This window comes from Crocuta crocuta, unplaced genomic scaffold, assembly GCF_008692635.1.
Source record: "Crocuta crocuta isolate KB4526 unplaced genomic scaffold, BGI_CrCroc_1.0 scaffold91-1, whole genome shotgun sequence".
NCBI classification, from domain to species: domain Eukaryota; kingdom Metazoa; phylum Chordata; class Mammalia; order Carnivora; family Hyaenidae; genus Crocuta; species Crocuta crocuta.
Genome location: NW_027551575.1, coordinates 3080815 through 3101081, shown reverse-complemented (window position 1 = coordinate 3101081; position 20267 = coordinate 3080815). Strand labels below are relative to the sequence as shown.

Here is a 20267-nt window from a genome sequence, read left to right as displayed (position 1 = left end):
AGGGCTTTTTTTTTTTTTTTTTTTTTTTTTTTTTTTTTTTTTTTGGCTTGTCTTCTATAAGGAAACATTAGCCATACAAAAGTAAAATAAACCTGGGCTCCTGGGTGGCTCAGTCAGTTGAGCATCCATCTCTTGATTTCGGCTCAGGTTGTGATCCCAGGGTCATGGGATTTTTGCCCATGTTGGGGCACATGCTGAGTTTAGAGCCTGCTTGGAATTCTCTCTCTCTCTCTCTCTCTCTCTCTCTGCCCTTCTCCCCTGCTTGAGCATGCGCTCTCTCTCAGAAATATTTTTTAATGTAAGATAAACTGTATTTTTTTTCCTGTTTTACATGATAGTATTATCCAAAGTGATTTTATTTTACATGTGTATCAACTCAATGAAGGTCAGATGCTATTAAGAACTTTAATTTACTTTAGATTATTTCCTTTACATTTTAAATGTTCATTTGAGAAAACACCTACATTTTTTCTATTTAACACATAAATACACACACACAATGCAAGAAATGATACATTTACAATAGCAACTCAAAAAGGTAATATATAGCTATAAAATGAAAAGGGCAAGTTTGGGACTATATGAAAAAGTAATGATCTTCCACTGACGCACATAAAAGAAGGCTTAAGTACCCTTCTTTTTAGTAGACTGAATATTGTAAAAGTGCCAGTTCTTCTCAAATTAATTATTAAATTAAAGGCAATCTCAATTAAATGCCAGCAGGTTTGGTACAGAATGGAATGAAACAGAGGGTCCAAACATGACACAAATCCATATGGGGATTTAGTTTACGATGAAAGTACCATTTCAAATCCATGACAGAAAGAGTTGTTCAATTGTGTGGTGATATCTAGTTAATTGGCACACACAGCTCTAGCACACATTTTGACTTTGATTATTTCCTTCAGGAAATGTTGAGCGCCAGCCCTCCCAGGCAAAACGTCCCTGAATCATGTTCCAAACTTCAGGGTCCCAAATGCTGTCTGCACCCTTGAGAATTGAGTTCCTTAAAACCAAATGGCAATAAGCCCGGGAGCCCAAGCTCTCTATACTCGTGACTCCAGCATCAGAAAAGATGTAGAGAAGTTCAGTGTCCACATGCCCTACTCCACACCTTCCCCCACTTACCCCAGTCAACCCAGCTTTGCCCCCACCAAGGCTTCCTCACTTGTTAACAGACCACCTGGCTTATACCTGTCTTCCTCAAACTCCGTATTTGACTCTTTACTGACTCTCCCTTTTTGAAGCTCTGTTTCCTTCTTTAGGGGAGGGGAGTAGTATTTTCCAGATTCTTCTTGTCTCACTCTAGGACTGCTTCCCTTTCTACTTCCAAGATTTCGCTAGCTCAGCCAAGGGTAAGTGTACCCCCATGGTTTGTTCTGTTGGGCTCATTTTTAGTTTCCTTGCCTATCCTATCCACTCACACACATCATTTATCACTTATACCAGATGGTTCCCAAGTTTACATTTCTGGCTCCAGTCTATCTTTTAAACTGCCACGTTGCATTTCCAGGTGCCCAAAGTATTTCTTCACCTGGATATCCTGCTGGCATCTCAGAATCCATGATCTCTGCCTGAAATCTCTCTCCTTACTGACATCATTTCTTCTCATTGAGACCACAGTACTCTGTCACCCAGGGTCTACCCTGAATCCAGTTCTAACTTCCTACCCTCCTAAACTGGAACTTGATCTTGAATATTAATTTTTCTTGAATATCTTTTGATTCTGCTTCTGCCTTTCCATTCCTTCTGTGACCCTTATTGCTCTTCTTCTTCTTATTTTTTGCCTCTATCCTTATAGTAGCCTTCCTAATTGATCTCTCTCCCTTTAGATTTCTTCCTGTCCCAACCTATCCTATCCCACTGCTGCTATGGGAGCCTTCCAAAAAGAATATGATCCTAAAGATCACTGGAAGACCCCTGCCCAAAATTCATGACTTACCCTCACCTACTTGATTGATTAAAGCTTCTTCAGCCTGACTGTCAGACACACCATATTATGGAGCCACTGTATCTTTATAGTCTCTTCTCACTATCCTAGAGTCCAACTGATCTAGTCACTGTTTCTACAGTACAGAGCTTAAACTTTGCAACCTTTGTGGGTTTTTCCTTTGATGTCACCCCCTGCTTTGCATAACTTTTTCACAGCCTACCCCCTCTACTCCCCAAACAGATCTAGATCTGTCAAAAGTCAACAAGTCCATCCATAAACCAATACTTACTTACTCGTTTTTATTCATCCACAATTGTATGACCTTTATTATTAGGGTTTTCTTATTCATTCAACAGACATTATTGAGTACTCAGTCTTTTGACAATCTGCCAGACATTTATTTATGCCAACATTTACTATCCCAGTTAATGGATAGTAAATCCAAATCATCTGGTTATCTGATATAGACGTATGAGCACTGTTTTTTATTTCTTTTACATATCACATCTCATTGACCACAAAGTCCAATGATTTTGACTTTCTGAATGCCTCTCACATCTATTCTTATCCTTTGTCTCTTGCTACTGCCTTCATCCAGACTGTCATTAGCCCTCACCTACTTTAGGAACCTTCTATCTTGTGTTTTTAAAAACTTTAGGTCCCACCCTAAATCATATGGCCCTCAGAGTTTGTGAACTTTAACATGTCTAAAAACAAAATCCTTAGTAATGTTTTATTACCTATCATAGTGCTCCCGGAAGTCCATCTGAATGATTGTGAGCTTTGACAACACGAAGAAACCCAGGGTCCACTCTAGACATACTAAGCCACATCTTCAGTGAGTTATCTTCAGTGATAAATCTGGCGATATATATTTTTGAAAGCTTCATGAGTGATCCTGAAGACCCTTTCTGATTAAGGCCACTCATTCAAAATGAAATCCAAACTTGGTAAACAGTATAGCCTCCATTTATCTATTTCACTGAAATCATCTCCTGCCACTCTCCTCCACTGGTCCTATATTTCAACCAGTAAACTCTTCTCAACTTACAGATGTTCGATCCCTTTAATACTTCTGTTCCTCTGCTTGGAATACCTTCCCAATATCTTCCCAACTCATTCACCTTTTAAATTCAGCTCAAATGTCAATTCTTCTATGAAGCTTTTGAAATTACTGCTCCCCCCTTTCCTATCCACCCCATTTTCCAAGCCCAGGAGACAATGCTAGACAAAGCCTTATCTCTGCATCCACACTATCCTAGCACTTTCTACAGAATACATAAGGAACCTAGGAGACTCTTTGTTATTTGATTATATTTTTTCTTCTATATTAAGCTGTGAGTTCATTAATCTTTTTTCTCTAGTACTGAATACAGTACAATCTTATAATTTTTTTTCTGAATTTTTATTGTAGTAAAATATACATAGTAAAATTTACAAACTTAACCATTTTTACATGTAAAGTTAGTGGTAATAAGTACATTGTTAGTGTTTTCACAACCATCACCACCATCCATCTCCAAAACCCTTCATCTTGCAAAACTGAAACTCTATACCCTTTAAATAATAACTTCCCTTTCTTTTCTCTCCTCAGCCTCTGGCAACTACTGTTGTTCTTTCTGTCTATATGAATTTGACTATTCTAAGAACCTCATATAAGTAGAGTCATACAGTTATCTCTTACTGTATAATAGTACAATTTATATTTTGAATGGATAATCCAAAGAATTGTAGAGAATCAATCATTTTTTTTGTTGTTGATATCCCAAAAGAAAATATAAAATTATTTCAGTCTACCAAAGTCTGGAATTAATGGTTCTATTCTTTCTCCCCAGAAAAGGTTTAACATTGTTATGTATATTGCTGCTACGTCACTAATTATATTCAACTTTGTATCATTCTGAAGTATGTACTTGTCTTAACTTCTTAATCGATTATAAATAATTTGTCAGAGAAATACTATCTTATTTGTGTCCCCTATTTAACATAGTTAACATTACAAAATAGGTATTTTAAAAAGTATTCTTAAATCAAAAAATTTACCAATCAAAAACCTTGGAAAATGTTTAAAGAATGAAAGCAGAATTATATAGTAAGGAAAAAAAGCACCTGCTTAGGAAAAAAAAAACAATCCAGCGCAGCATTTCAAACTTGCTTTACATATAGGGCATGAGTAAGTAGCAATGGGGAAAGGAGGGAGCTTAGTAATATTCAGTGGTGACATCCTACAATAGGAAATAAAGTATTCTGAAAAAAAAAAAAAAAAGCAAGCACAAAGGAACATATTCTCTAAATTACTTGTCTCCAAGTGCTGACCTTAAGGGTGCCGATAAGTAAATAAATAAACAAACAATCGTTTATAGCAAAAAAAAGAAATTAAATCAAAATGATTTGCAATTAAGGTTTCAAATACTTCTTTATAACAAAGTAACTTCAGTTGCACCAAAAGAAAATAGTTGTTTCCTGTGATTGCGGTAAAATTCTTAAACCAGCTATAGGGAAATTTAGATTGAATGTTAGATTTCTGATAATTTCATTACACACAAATTCTAATCTGTTAAAAAGGCAGGTCTAGAGATATAGAGAAAATAGCAGCAAGTTAGCAGATCGTGTTGAGGAAATTGCAGCGATCTCTTTTGAAAACACGTTAGACTGTGCTTTCAATTTTCCAGTGGAATTTTATTGGAGGAATTAAATAAAAGTATCCTTTTTAACTTGGCCAAATTCCAAAGTTCTACAAAATCAATATAAAACAAAACTCACTGTGACCTTATTTATAAATTTCTATAGAGTCTACAAATATTCAAAGGAGAATGTGAGGAAGGAAACACAAGACTTATGCAGTATGGTTAATGAAACAGAATTAAAGAGGAACACCCAAGAATCAGGAGAAGATAACTGCTTTAGCCCTCATTCCCTGGAATTAGGGTAGAAAAAGCTTATGTGTTAATATTTTATTGCAAAGTATACGGTCTCGAGGCAGCTAGAGCACGGACAAGTTCAGCATACATGGATGAGTCATTTTAGTAGCAGAGGGAAGTGCGGGAGGCAAGAGACCGTGGCGTTGGCCAGAGGTGAGCTGCTTTGGCTTATGCCTTTCTCGTATTGATAATACAGGCGATCCTCCAACAGAGCCCTTGCAGAGCCTCTGCAGAAGCATTAGCAGGATCAATGACACAAGTGGCCAAGAGTCACCTCAGACAGGTAAAGCAATATCTGAAAGAGCACAAAAAAGGTGTCTGACAGGGAATTTACAAACCTTGTGGAAATTGAAAAGATAAAATTGTTATTGTATTTGAGATGAAATTTAGTTCTGAAATTCTTGAAAATTGAGGTGAAAATCAAAGCTGGGGGAGAAAATCAACATGGTGTGTTACATAACTCTCATTGTGGAGCGGGGATACCATACTAATCCCTCAGGGCAAAGAAAATTTTCTTTGAAATAAATTCTGACGGAAGTGTCTTTTATATGGGGGCACACTGAGTTTATGTCAACAATGGCTTTTACAACTCGTCCCAAAAAGACCTCACAAAACCCCTTTTTTATAGTGTCCTCAAAACACAGAAGGCAAACATCAGAGCATATCAGTGAAGGCCCCATGAGAAGCTAGGCAAATACTGCAGTCTGAACACATGTATTTCTTGTGGTGTCTAATGGCCCAAGAATTGAATGGTAATCTCTCAAATGAATACTTGGATTCTAAGCTACCTAGACTGTCTTCACTAAATATCATTTTTCTATTTTATATCTTAGGTAGAAGAGAGTGTGAGGTTTATAATTGTTAACAAGTCTTTCTAGTTTTTGAACAGCTTTTGGTCTCTTGAATATCTTGTACCTCTGGGTTTCTCTTCCCCTGGGCCTTTGAACACACTCTGCTTTCTGTAAGAAATCACATCCTTCCAACCACCATACAGATCAAGCCAATTTCTTCTCATCCTTCAAATCTCAGCTTGTTGATCATTTTCTCTGATGTTTTCTCAAATACCAGATTCTTTTAGTTGCGTCTGTAGTATACTCTCAAAACACTATCACACTATGTCTTATAATATATTCCAACTGTTTATTTAGTTCTCTTTTTATCTGCTGAATTCCAAGTTCCTTAAAGACAAGGACTATGCTTGTCTTCTTCACCTTTTCATCCCAGGGCCTACCCCAGGGCCTGGGACTGAGGGGCTGTTGAAGAAATACTAATTGAATGGGTGAGTGCAACCTGCATGGAAAGTGTGCACCTAGTGAAACTCTCTGAACTGATTGGGGTGTTTTTGTAAAAAGACATGATAAAGTAAGGTGGCTGTAAACAACCCTATTGGGAACTGCAACGAGGCTTACAATTGTTTTTGGGACTTGTCCACATGATGAAAATATGTCTAATCATGGTCAGTAAGTAGACTAATTTGCCACATCCCCATTTGCTTAAACTTGCAGTTTGTTAGGGAGAACACTGTGTGGAGTTGTAAAGTTAAGGGCAGTAATTTAGTGGCTCCATTGCTGTAAAAAAAAAAAAAAAAAAAAAAAATGGAGCTTACCTCTTTTTATTAAAAAAAAAAACAAAAAATACTTTGTTGTAAAAACTATGGGCTTTGGCTTAAGAAATAAATTAATTTATAAAAGAAACAGGTCCAAAATAGATTCAAATAGTTCTAGAAACCTAAAATCACCACTGCAAATTTCATTGCCTTTGACATGTTTCTCAGATGAGTGGTGGCCGCAGGTCCCCTGGGTCTCATTTGGAGCCTGGCCCTGGGTGTATGGTATTTGGATCCCTTATCCTGTCTCTTCCTAAACTAGTGCCTTTCAACTTGACTTAAAATCTTCTCATTCCTGACTTTAAATGCATTTCTGTTCTAAGTATGGCATGGCCACAGGCTGTTATATTTCCTGTAGGAGAATGTCACTGGTTTATCTCCCCCAACCTTATTTATTTACATTTGGCTTTTTATGACACAATGAGGAACTCTAAATATAAGTTTCTTTTTTTTTTTTTTTTAAGGCAGGAAATCTGGTGAGCAGATTGATATTTTTTAAAAACCACCAGAGTGAGGATAAAAGTCTAACACGTCTTCCCACCAGTTTTAAATAATTCATTTCTATGACTTTCAGGGTGCCATTGCAGATGCGCTGGAACCAGAATGAAATTTCACCTTCAAATATTCTCTTCCTCTGCAATTTTCTTTCTTTTTTTAGTCCAAAAAAAGATAATGGTCTTAAATGAAGGTGACATCATATTAAATATGAATTTTAGCTTGATAATAACAACAAAGATAAGCCTTTGTTCAGGGCTTCTTAATCTTGTTCAAGGATCCTATCAACTCTGGAATCAGTTCTGTCACAGCTCAACTAGGACAGTTTTGGGATTAGAGCACAGGTGTCTGAGCCCAAGTGTCACCACCACTACACAGTGGGCATCAAGGAGTCTTTCCCTGGATCTTACTGGCTCAGTGTCTCAGTGCTACTCTGACCCAGCCTGAAAACATTCTTCTTGTATGGATAACCCAACTTAAGCTCAAGTTTACATTTAGAGAATAGATAGCTCCTAATCCACAGCTCCTTCCAAAAACAAAAAACAAAAAACACTGAAATAAACAGTCTGTTACCTCAACTGTCTTTTGCATCTCCTTTTTGGTTTATCAGGCCAAAAACCTTGGGGTTAATCTTAACTCTTTATTTTCTGACACCCCACATCCTGTCCTTCCAAAACTGCTGTTATATCTTGGCTCTAATTTCAAAATACTGTCTGCTCTTGTCCAAGGTTCTTATGCTCTATGAAATCACCAAAGATGTTCAGTTAGTGACCACTGAACTTTTGCTGCATAGGAAAAGTACAGGGTGAGGTTCCTTTGAGCCTCAGGCCACATTTTTGCCTGCTGATCAATACATACTTGGGTTTAGGTACTTTCCACTTAAAGACACTTTACTTAATATATATTGTTGATTCATGAGCATTGAACTCATGGCCAATAGCAGCAAAGTCATGCCTGAATGAAGCTTATCTGATGCATATATTCCTGCACAGGCATATCACAGCCCCTTGGCACTGACGGACACCAGACAGCACTTTAGCTTTATGCTTGGAGGTCATTTTAAACAGCAAAATCACCAAGAAAAAGCACAAAGTGTGAAAAGTATGGTGCTAAATATATTGTGAAAAAGCACTGTTTACCGGAAAAGACTGCAACAAGGCAAAGCATGGCCTTTTTCAATCTCTGCTGGGAATATGTGCGTCAGACCACTCAGATTTTTCCTCACTTTGCTTATATCTGCAGGTGTCTGTGAACACGCCATGAGTATTTATTTTGAGATTCCAAATACATTTCAGTAAGTAGGCCAATTTGCAAATACAGAATCCATGAATAATGAGAACCAATTGTATATCCAGAATCCCCTTACCCCACCATTTCCACTGCGTGTTAGCACGCTAGGGCTGCCGTAGCAAGGTCCACAGACTGGGTAGCTAAATAAGAGAAATGTATTGTAAGTAACAGAAATTTATTTCCCCACAGTTCTGGGTCTCTAAGTCCCAGATCAGAGTATTGGGAGGTCTTACACTCAGTACTGTGAGAGTGAATCTGTTCCCAACCCTTCTCCTAGTTTCTAGTAGCCTCAGGCATACCATGATTATAGATGGCCACCTGCTCCCTGTGTTTTCATATCTCTCTGTAGATGTCTCCCTCTGTGCCCAAAGTTATCCTTTCTATAAATATGTAGTAATATTGGATCAGGGCCCACCTTAATGACCTCACCTTAACTTGATCATCTACAAACACATCATATGGCTACATTCACAGGTACTTAGGATTAGAACTTCAATATTTTTGGAAGGACATTCAATTCAAGCCATAACACACTGCCACCACCTTATTTATGCCACCATCCTCTCCTATATGGATTGTCACTATAGCCTATCTGTCCCTGTCCCAGCCCCCAGAATCTTCGCAGCACATAGAGAAAGTTTTTCAACCTGTAAAAATCAGACCATGTCACTCTTCTGTTCCAAACATTCATAGCATCCCATCTCTCCTGGATTAAAGCCAAAGCCCTTGTAAGAGCCTATGAGATCCTGTGCAACTGACTCACCACCTCTCTGACCCCTTGCAGCCTTGTCTAGCCACAACAGCCTCCTTGCTATTCCTACAACAAGCCAGACGTTATTCTTCCCCAGAGCATTTGTTCCTGCTATTCTCACTGCCTGGAAGTCTATTTCCCAGATATTCTTCCGGTTCTCTCCTCTCCTCCTTTGGCTCCACTGTAATGTCACCTTCTCAGCAAGGCCATTTCCCCCCATTCTATTTCCTATTGCAACCCTTCTTATTTTATAACCTACTTGTTTATCGTGTCTGTCTCTCCAGCAAGGATACAGACTCCATAGAACAGCAATCTCTGTTTTTTTATGCATTATTTTGTCATATGTGTCTAGAACAGTCCCGGGCACATGGTAGGTATTCAGGAAATATTTGTTGAGTGAACGAATACATGCATAACAGAAAGAGAAGTATATAGACTAGAACTTATTCATTTTCTGTCTTTGTAGTCCAGTATAGTCCCAGGCACTTATCAGTTATGTGTCCAAAAAAAAAAAACTGATGACAAGGGTCAGAATAGTATCAGACCATTATGATGAAAATAAGTCAATAGTTTCAATTCAAATCTAGTAAGGAGGTAATACCTATTTTACCAAAAATTTGTCTATATTATAAAATTACACCAGCTTCTCAGTAAGATGGAGAGGATATATGTGGGTAGAATTAATAAAGAGAAATTAAAATGTTTTAGCATGTATACTGGGCAGAGTGACTTGAAGTTAATTTGTTAGTTTCTGTAATACATTCTAACCTAATAATGATTTGGTTTTGGTGTGTTTGTTTCTTTCTTTTTGGAGGGGAGAGCTTATTTGGGGAATGAGTTAGCATAACAAATGTATAGCACATATTTCAGGACACCTAAAAAGAATTAGAAATGTCATCTAACCCACTGAGAAATATCTGCTCATCAGTTCAGAGTTCTTCTACTGTTTCTGTTTCCAATTAACCAACTGTCTGCCTCTAGGTTTTCTTGTTTCTTTGTTTTCTCCACTCACTCATATGCTACACTTGGTTCTGGCTTGTCTCAACGAATTCCCCAAGCTGGAAATTGAGATAAAACTTAGCTGCGTGAAGAATACAGACACGCTACAAAATGTAAAGTTTTGAATTAAAGATCTTCATTAGGATCTTTCATTTTACTCAGTATCTCTCCTGACCTAGAAGCCAAATATGGGCTCATGTTCTGGTCATAAAGAATCTTTTTTTTTTGTAACCAGGAAATAACAAAAGTCTTAAAGACTGGAGCCTATCCCATAAGACTGTGTTTTGATACCCTACTAACCTCAACTGTACTTAGAGGTGGTGATTACTATTCTATAAATATTAACAGTAAACTAAAGGCTAGAAGCTAAATTTTGGTTGCTGTAGTCTTACCCCAGTCAGGCTATATAGGGAATATAAAGATTAAATAAAAGACTCAGACTCTTGGATAAAAGGTGCTGTATAAATATGATTGCTATTTGTTCTGCTTCACTTGCACTCTGGAAATATACTTCTAGGCAGCGCCTTTTGTGCAGTTTTGTGTGACTGTACTTATTGCAAATGCCAGTGTTTTCTCACAGGATTTCTTTGGTTTCCACCTATTTTAATAAACCTTTTCTTTGAAATTAGTTGCCTGCCTTTGGGGAATAGATTGGTCATGAAGAACAATCATTAAACCTGTCACGTATCTCCTGAGGGAAGGAGATTGTGGCAAGAGCCTATTTCTCAGATGTAGATGTTCATCTTGGTGTATGGGTGGGATTGCTGATTATTATTGTTTAAAAACAAACCTGTGGGATTTTTGGTGATTGTATTTAGAAAATAGATTTCTATGCTTTAAAAGGGAACAGTTATACCTGTGTCTTGAACCTTATCAGTGTATCAGGTGTGTCATGAATATGGCCTCTAAGTCTGCTTCTAACCTCAATGAGTATGTTTAGTATTTCCTGATACCTATTGTTACTAATTTCCCAGTGAGCAAACAGATATGCACTCAGCCACAGGATCGTGAATTGAGAAGAAAGGCCATGTGTTCTATGTCTAAATTGATACAACTCCAGTCTAATCTCTACTTATTTCTAAATCATTGACATTGTTTGCATAGTGTAGGGCTCCTTACTCTAGCAAGAGTGTTCTGGAGCCTCATTTGTTTGTTTACTCTTGGGCCAGGTTTGGTTATTTATCTTTGCAACTCAGTTCACTAATATAATTATCTTAATTATCAGTTGTAAAGCAACCCCCTACACACCCACTCCTTAAAAACAAAAAAAGGAAGGAAGGAAGGAAGGAAGGAAAGAAGGAGAGAAGGAAAGAAGGAAGAGAGAGAGAGGGAGAAAAGATGTAAAGAAACATTCAAGGAAACTATTGAGAAATTAGAAAAATAGCACAATATTAATCATGGGAACATTATATTTCATCACCAGAAGATAGGTCATGGTGTATAATGTCTGATTCCATGAAATGTAGACAGAGCCCATACTAAATGGCATCCATACCTTCCCTCTCCTGTACCATTAATTTCCAAAGCAAGAATAAGAATTGTAGTGTAACTAAAGGGACGTAAAAGCAGCCCAGCCATGGGGCGCCCGGGTGGCTTAGTTGGTTAAGCGTCCGACTTTCGCTCAGGTCATGATCTCGCGGTTCGTGGGTTCGAGCCCCGCGTCGGGCTCTGTGCTGACAACCAGCTCAGAGCCTGGAGCCTGTTTCAGTCTGTGACTTCCTCTCTCTCTGACCCTCCCCTGCTCACGCTGTCTCTCTCTCTCCTAGAAATAAATAAAACATCAAAAATAAAAAAAAAGCAGCCCAACCAAATATCACAGTCTTCATGCCATCGATCTCATGTTCTTTGCTCATATAGTAACCCTTCGGACAGTTCTCCCTTAAAGTCTGTTGTATCCTAGAACCTAATTTTAATTTAAAATATCAAATGAATTTGGCTATTTCTCTAGTTTTCCTTCCCATACCATACTGAAAGCAACAGAAGGCAGATGAGAGAAGAAATGTCACAAGGTCGAGGTGGTTCATGAGTGGTTTCCAGGCTTTTCTTTCTTTTTCTTTTTTTTTTTATCCAAATACTCAAAGCAATTAAAGGTTTTTGAGTACAAAAACATCTGACATATGTCTACCCAGAGTTAGACAGACCCAAGACTAAGGGCATAGTCCTCCATAAAATTGGCCTCACTTCAGTTTGAGGGTCCTCAGGACTATTAGCTGGCTACCAATTCAGGGTTTCCCATGACTACTGTTAAGTTTGAGAAGTCACTAAAATGACTGGTAATTCAGGAAAGAGATATGCTTAAAATGATAGCACTACTGTGGAAGACTCATGGAAAACCGCCCCGAGCATTCTCGCCAAGAAGCCCCGCAGGGCTGACTATCCTGGGCACACGAGTGACACCATCACCAGATGGTTTCCTCCAGGCCCTCCCACGATTCTTATTTGCATCTCACTTTCCCTTTGGCATCCTTGTTTTCTCCTGCCCTCTTTGGCTCTCCAACATTTTGCCTTCCAAATCAGCTTCATTCCTACTGAGGATAAGGCCAACATGAACGGGTTTTGTGGAAATAGCTCTCGTCAGAACGCCTCTGTCAAAATGTCAAAACATTCTTTTTATGAGCAAATCGTAGAACAACAAATATTTTTACCTCCGACTCCATCCCTAATCCCATTTCTTATCAAATCGCTGCCCTCAACCTCACACCTTTGCTGAATTCCACTGGACTTGATCCTAAACACGACATTTTTGATAGATTTGTTACCTGACCTTCAAGGAGTTAAGTGTAGTAAAAACTAGCTGTGCCCACTCCACAACACAGCACTTCCTGATTGCATATCAAATACTTAAGGAATATGAAAAACTGGGTGCTCTCCTATCATGGAAATATTTTCTTTCTGTTTTTGATAAACAGTGAACTTTGAGTATATATATTAATATGGTAATTTATGTAAATCTTTGCCTTCAGAGTTTAAATTCTGGAGATGAGTCTTTTCTGAATTGCTGGCACACTGAATTTTATATCCTATGACCTTATCATATATATTGAAAAGTACCAAAGGGAACTTAATTTATGTAGCTTGATAAAAGAGCTTATTTTAGGGGAAATTTCCTTAAGCCAGGAAAAAAAAAAAGTTGCCTTTTTTTTTTTTTTTTAAATTCCCTCAATTTAAAATCAACAGAGACGGGGATCTGGGAAGGAAATGAGAAAGGCAGTAAGAAGGGGTAGGATTATTGGTTAAGTCTCCATTTTGAGAAGGGCAAGAGGTGCCAAGCTGAGGACTCAGGCTGGTGACGAGAGCTATGAAAGCTTCATAGACCCTTAATGAAAGCCCCTTGCCTCAAAGTTAGACAAATCAACCAACCAAAATACTATATAACCTTGGAACTTTAACAGTGCTTAACATTCCTGAGGCTTACCTGACTATATTTAAAAGAGGTAAAGGATTCCTAACTTACAAGATGGCTGTGAGGAACAGAGGAAAAGATCTAATGTACCTGGTGTGTTGTAGACACTAAGGGACTTTATGTTGCCCTCAGTCTGTATCAGACAGTAGTTTCTGGTCCAGATTGCACACTAGAATCACTTGGAGATATTTTCAAGGTATATTGTCCTATGCAGTAATTCAGTCAGAATTTCAGCCATTGTTACCCCAGCCTCAGGATTTTTTTAAAAAGTCTCCCCAAGTGATTGTAATGTGAACTTACATTGAAAGATGAAAGCTTTTCCCAAGGCAATTGTTTCATCACATATTATTGGAATTGGCCACTCATGTATTAATAAAAACATTCTGGGAAAATACATAAATATATCTTATATAACTTCTTAACTCTGTGTATTTAAATTTTGCAGAATGATTTTTTAAAAATTTTTAGTGTTTATTTATTTTTGAAAGAGAGACAGAGAGAGAGAGAGAATGAATGGGGGAAAGGCAGGGAGATAGGGAGACACAGAATCTGAAGCAAGCTCCAGTCTCATCAGCACAGAGCCCGACACAGGGCTTCAACTCGCAAACCGTGAGATCATGACCAGAGCCAAAGTGGATGCTTAATCAACTGAGCCCCTGAGGCACCACTTGCATAATGATTTTTAATGCCCCTACCTCCACAACCAATCCATGAAAAATGACAACTCCATCGCACATATTTCCAGTTTGGGCTGGATCTTAATGCTACATTGTTTGCTAGGGTTTTGTTTTTTTTTTCCTAAGAAATTCTGTGATTAAGGTAAAATACTGCACTGAGTCTAAATATGGATCAGTAATTCGAGCTAAAGAAGGATTCAGATCACAAGTCCTGGTCCTGTGAGGACCTACAGCCAAGCCAGCTGTGTTCTGAGGGAGGGGCTCTTTCTTAAGTTCCTCCCACCATGAGAAACTTAAGCTTGAACCCATGGGTTGAATCAGTAGTTTCTTCTGAAGGGGTAAAGAGATGCGGTGACAAGTAGTAAGCACTTCCTATCCAAGATTTATCATCAGTGCAGCTGCTGCAAAGGTGCCCATGATTCACTGACCGTTTCATTAATGGCTGAAGGACAGGAATGGAAAGGGCTGCGATAAACGCTTCATCAAATGTGTGTCAGTCACATGTTTTCGTAGCCCTGTGTGGCATTTCTGGTGAACTCAGTTTGGGAGCAGTAGTAGCACCTGGTTGCTGATATGGGATGAGGTGACAAGTGCATATTATGCCTTTTCAGGTTTTCGTCTTTCTCTTTGATGAGATGATTACTCAGAGAAGAGGTGACGTCAGACTCAACTTCAGAGGCTTCTAAACAGGCAGAACAGGGGCACAGGCTTGTGGCTTTCCAAACACCATATATATATATATATACGCATATATACACATATATATATAATATTTATTTATTTTTGAGAGAGAGCATGAGCAGGGGAAGGGCAGAGGGGGAGAGAGAGAGAGAGAGAGGGAGGGAGGGAGGGAGGAAGGAAGGAAGGAAGGAAGGAAGGAAGGAAGAGAAAGACAGAGAATCCCAAGGAGGCTCTAGACTCAGCATGGAGCGTGACGCAGGGCTGAATCTCATGACTGTGAGATCATGACCTGAGCCAAAATCAAGAGTCAGATGCTTAATTGACTGAGCCACCAGACACCTCTAAACATTACATATATATATATATGTGCTCACAGTATGCTGAATATAGCATACAAGATTCACTTTATTTACCAACAAAGATTGTTTTTTGTTTGTTCCTTTTTTGTTTGCAGTTAGGGGTTTTTGCATGGCAGTCACTTCAATGCCTCACAAACATTTGAGTCCTGCTCTCACAAACTTCAGAGTCTTTCAGGGGAACTAACATATGTAGTTAGTTCCCTGGTCACCAGGCCACTATTACGGAATCAACCTTAACCCTAGCACTGACTTCTTGCCAGTCTCTCAGCCCTTGCCTTCCCTCTGTGCCTTCCATGTGGCCAGCATGTTTATGTTAGCCACCCTCTGATTTCCAAAGGCCCCATTCTGCCGAGTCTGCTGTTTCGAAACTAGATGGGGTGTAATAACGGCATGCACCTGTCTTCACTCCAGCCACACTAGATTGCACTAGATCATTACTCAAATGTGCAGTGCCCCCTGCTACTTCTGCTCTTCCATCAGAATGAGGGTCACTACTGCAGATCTCTAGAGTCCCCTTCTTCCTCCAAAGGCCACCTCACATACATCCGACTCCTCGATAATGCAGATAATGTCCTAACCGAGGCCAGCCAGGAAGAGGTGTTTGTTAACTGATGGTTATCTTTCCTTCCTCCAGACTTCCTGGTCCAGAATCAATTACTTCAGGGGCTTCCCCTGCACTGCCCTTTATACATTTCATAAACACTTATTTCATCCTGTCTTGTATTATCTTTATTTACCTCTTCATCTACTCTACTATGCTATAGAGCCCTTGCCTTTTGAGTATGAATTAGATCTATCCCTCTGTTACCCAAGGATCTCTCAAAGAACCTTATATTTAGTAGGCATTCAACAAATATGCAATTGATGAATGATTGAATGAATGAATAAACAAATGAGTGGGAAAACAAATGCCCAACATTTGCTTACATAACTCCCCCTTCTACGGGGTTCTCTCCCTACCTAAACAAATCTTGTTAGCTGATTGCTTTCATACTTTCCAGGGACTAATCAGATTAAAACAATTCACAGAATATGTAAGTTGATAATTGATTTGCTAGGGTAGATGGGAACATTTGTACTTGAGAAAGAGAGTTTTAGGTTCCCAAACTGGTCTCCAATTTTTAAAGGGTTTATGATGAATACAAATAGGAGGGCCTTTTGTTACCCTCTGGGGCTAGGAAAATAAACAAACAAAACACCGCCTCTCATTATCCAGCAAGTCACTACGCTTCCTGTAAAGAGTGTGTCAGGAGATAAACACATGGAGCCAGAATCATTCTGTGGCATTTTCAGGCAGCTTACCGCCTACCCTTTCTCATCACCTTTGCAAAGAGCTCAGCTGTATGTGGGACTTACAGAAAACAGAGACATGACAAAGGACAGATGGGTTATATGCTGAATATTTTAACTGGGTATCAGGAAACAGCCAACTTTCTGAGAGCTAGTGTTTGTGCACATATGCGCATACACGAAGCTGTCCTTATGACATTTCAAAAAAACTACGTCTTGTAGCCCGAGCGTAACATTAAGGACTTTGATTTATGACTTCTCATTAGCAGCCACTACACATCCTTGTGATTCGGTACAATCTTGCATAGTAATTAACTCATCCGTACAGTATGTGTTTGACAGCTAGAATAGAAAACAATATTTGTTTCGCGCCACTTCTGCAGCTGCAGAGGGAATTCACACAATTTTTCTGGAATCAGGAATTTCACGTATATCTTTTTTGGGGGTGGAGGGAGGCTTGCTTTGATTCTGATTTAAGCTTTGCACAATAACACATAGGAGGCTAAAGCAGAAATAGATATTGCTTCTTTAAAAATGAGTCCATCTGGCTTAGGGAACACAACACAACAAATTATGTTCCCTTACTAACCTTTAATTTCTCATTTACCTACACATGTGAGGGTTTAAATCTGCCTAGGTCCCTTGGCAAGAAGATTAGAAGTCACTCTCATCCAGGGACTCAGGTTTCCAGACCCTTCTATCTGGCTTAGCAGGTGAGAGAGTGTCCTCTCTTCTGCCAAATACCATCTCATCATCTTCCATGTTAGTCTCACTGTGCTCCGTCTTCACTGTCACTGGGGTCTCAAATAGGAAGGTGTTTCACAAAGTCAGTTTGCAACTCCAGTGGGATTATAGATTTTGAAAAGATTTTAAAACTGTAACACTCTGCATATACAAAGATATTTATATTTTAAATATTATCATTGATAATTATTTCATGGATCCTTATTTCTACATCAGAAAACTGCTTGACTGCTTCCTTGAGCTGGGTAGTTAATTTGCCCCTAAGGCAACACATAGAAAAGCCAGCAAGGGGACAGGGGAAGCAAAAACTAAATCAATGGATTTGACATTTGTGATTGTTCTGACACAAATATCAAGCCATCCTCACTCCACTTAGGAATTAAACCAAAGTGTGAGGAGGTACAGCTCTCACTGATCCCTTACCTACAATCAAAACTCTCCATTTTTTTCTAACATTCTTTCTTTAAAATTTTTTTTTAACATTTATTTATTTTTGAGAGATAGTGTGCAACTGGGGGAGGGGGAGAGAGAAGGAGACGCAGAATCCAAAATAGGCTCTAGGCTCTGAGCTGTCAGCAGAGGGCCCAGTGTGGGGCTCAAACCCACGGTGAGATCATGACCCGAACTGAAGTTGGATGACTGGACGCTTAACTCACCGAGCCACCCAGGCGCCCCTTCTAACATTGTTTCTGACCAAATTTGTTTTGAATGAGATTGTAAGGCAACAAGAGACATGTATTATGCCAGCCTGTAAAGGATCTGTACTTGAGCTTTCAGTAGGGTTGCACAATTAGCAAATAAAAGTATAAACTGTCCAGCTGAATTTGAATTACAGGTAAATCATGAATACTTTCTTAGTGTAAGTATTCCCATGCTATGTTTGGGACATATTTATACTGAGAAATTCTTTATTGTTTATCAGAACAAATCTAACTGGGCACCCTGTATTTTACCCAGCTGGCCTATTCTTTAGAAATGTATAGACAACCTGAATATAGCACAAAACAATTTAAAACCCTGACATTCTCATGCATCTCTATTAAACCTCCCTTTCCCTGCTTCTTGCCATCTGCTTCTCCTGTTTTTTAGAGGTCACAGCTGGTAACCAAAAGCATGCTATTATTTAGTCAAAATATTTATTATTTCTGGCAAAAGCATGTGAGCGTCTGAAGGCTGAGGTGGGAAACTTTAATAAAGAAAATCGTATAATGTGAGTTTACCGGCAACCATTCCACAGCACCCGCCCCGTTCTATTCCTACATTGTTTTTGCAAATAACATATAAAATAATATATATAATATGTATTATATATAATATATATCATCTTGTTTAAATATCCCTTTCGCTATCAATAGAATTATGAAATTCTTTAGTGTGGGGCAACATGAAGTAAATCACTATAAATCTATATTCAGCTCTGAGTAATTTACTTTGTAAATACTCACTGAATATTTGTTTTAAACTACAGCAAGTGTTGGGGTGCCTGGGTGGCTAAGTTAGTAAAGCATCTGACTCGATTGTGGCTCATGTCATGATCTCACAGTTTGTGAAATCAAGCCCCACATCGGGCCCTGTGCTGACAGCTTGGGGCCTGCTTGGGATTCTTTCTGCCCCTACCCTACTTGCACATGCAGTCTCCAAATAAATAAATAAATAAATAAATAAATAAGTAAGTAAATAAATGTTTTTTAAAAAAAAAGTTACAGCATGTATTACTATCAAGACTTTTAAAAAATCCCTATGGCTTAAATGGTTCCAAATGAGGTTTGATATTGTCTATGTCCAATCCTCCTTTCTATTAAGTAAACTCATTAATTCTTTCAGGCCTTTAAATAATATACCTAGACTCATCTTTGAGAATAAAAAAGAGCTTAGTTTTAATGTTTTTTTTAAAAAATGTTTTTATTTATTTCTGAGAGAGAGACACACACAGCATGAGCAGGGGAGGGTCAGAGAGAGAGAGAATATGAAGCAGGCTCCAGGCTCTGAGCTAGCTGTCAGCACAGAGCCGACGCGGGGCTCAAACCCATGAACTGTGAGATCATGACTTGAGCCGAAGTCGGACGCTTAACCAACTGAGCCACCCAGGCACCCCTAAAAAAGAGCTTTTACTGTCACTGCATGTGTTTATCATATAACACCATATGAATTAATGACAAGACAGAACAAAAGAACGTGTTAGAAAGGTAGAGAACTTTACCTATATCCCGACCCTCACACTTGTTAATATAAAGATTAGGAAATTCTTTTTTTTTTTTAATGTTTTATTTATTTCTAGGAGAGAGAGAGAGAGAGACAGCGTGAGCAGGGGAGGGTCAGAGAGAGAGGGAGATACAGACTCTGAAACAGGCTCCAGGCTCCGAGCTGGCAGTCAGCACAGAGCCCGACGCGGGGCTCGAACCCACGAACCGCGAGATCATGACCTAAGCGAAAGTCGGACGCTTAACCGACTAAGCCACCCAGGTGCCCCAAGGAAATTCTTTAAAAGGCATATATATAGGCTATTCCACATTATCTGGAAGGAGTTTCAAGTGAAATTATCTATCAATCCAGAGAGAATGCTAGAAAAACACTAAGAATAATAAAGATAGTTAATTCTTTTAAGCATTATAATCTATGCATTTCTTGTCATTGTGTTTATCCTTGATATTATAATTACCTGCTTTTGTGTCTTTTTTTTCCCCTTAATGGGTAATTCCCATAAAGTAATAGGAACACTGCCTCATATTTTTAGTGTTGCCATTTTTTGGCAGTGCTTGTTCATAGTATGAAGAGAAGTTATTTCAGAAAGTCTGCGAATTGTCTCTCTAAGATAGAATGTAATTGAATTGAGAGTGTTAAGCACAAATACTCAACAGTCTCATGGGAAGAATCATTCCTCTCTGTTGGCTTGCTTGTAGCCCTAACTTGGCATTTCCCAAAGATCTGTAAGTCCTGTGTGTGAGTATGTGTGTGTGTATGTTTCAGAAGTTAATTGTACATAGATAAAGAAATATATATGTATATATGTATGTGTGTGTATGTAGATATCCATTTAGAAAGAATTCAGAAGAAAGTGTAGGGTACCTTCATGAGGTGGAGAGGGCTAACTCTCTATCAGATTTCTGCTGCAGATCTT

General features: G+C 38.7%; 1 protein-coding gene across 2 annotated transcripts in view; it reads left to right on the top strand.

Annotated features, from left to right (window-relative positions):
* RAB3C (RAB3C, member RAS oncogene family) overlaps positions 1 to 20267 on the top strand; it is a 272068-nt gene that overhangs the window by 125385 nt on the left and 126416 nt on the right. The gene's annotated exons all lie outside the window — the stretch shown is intronic.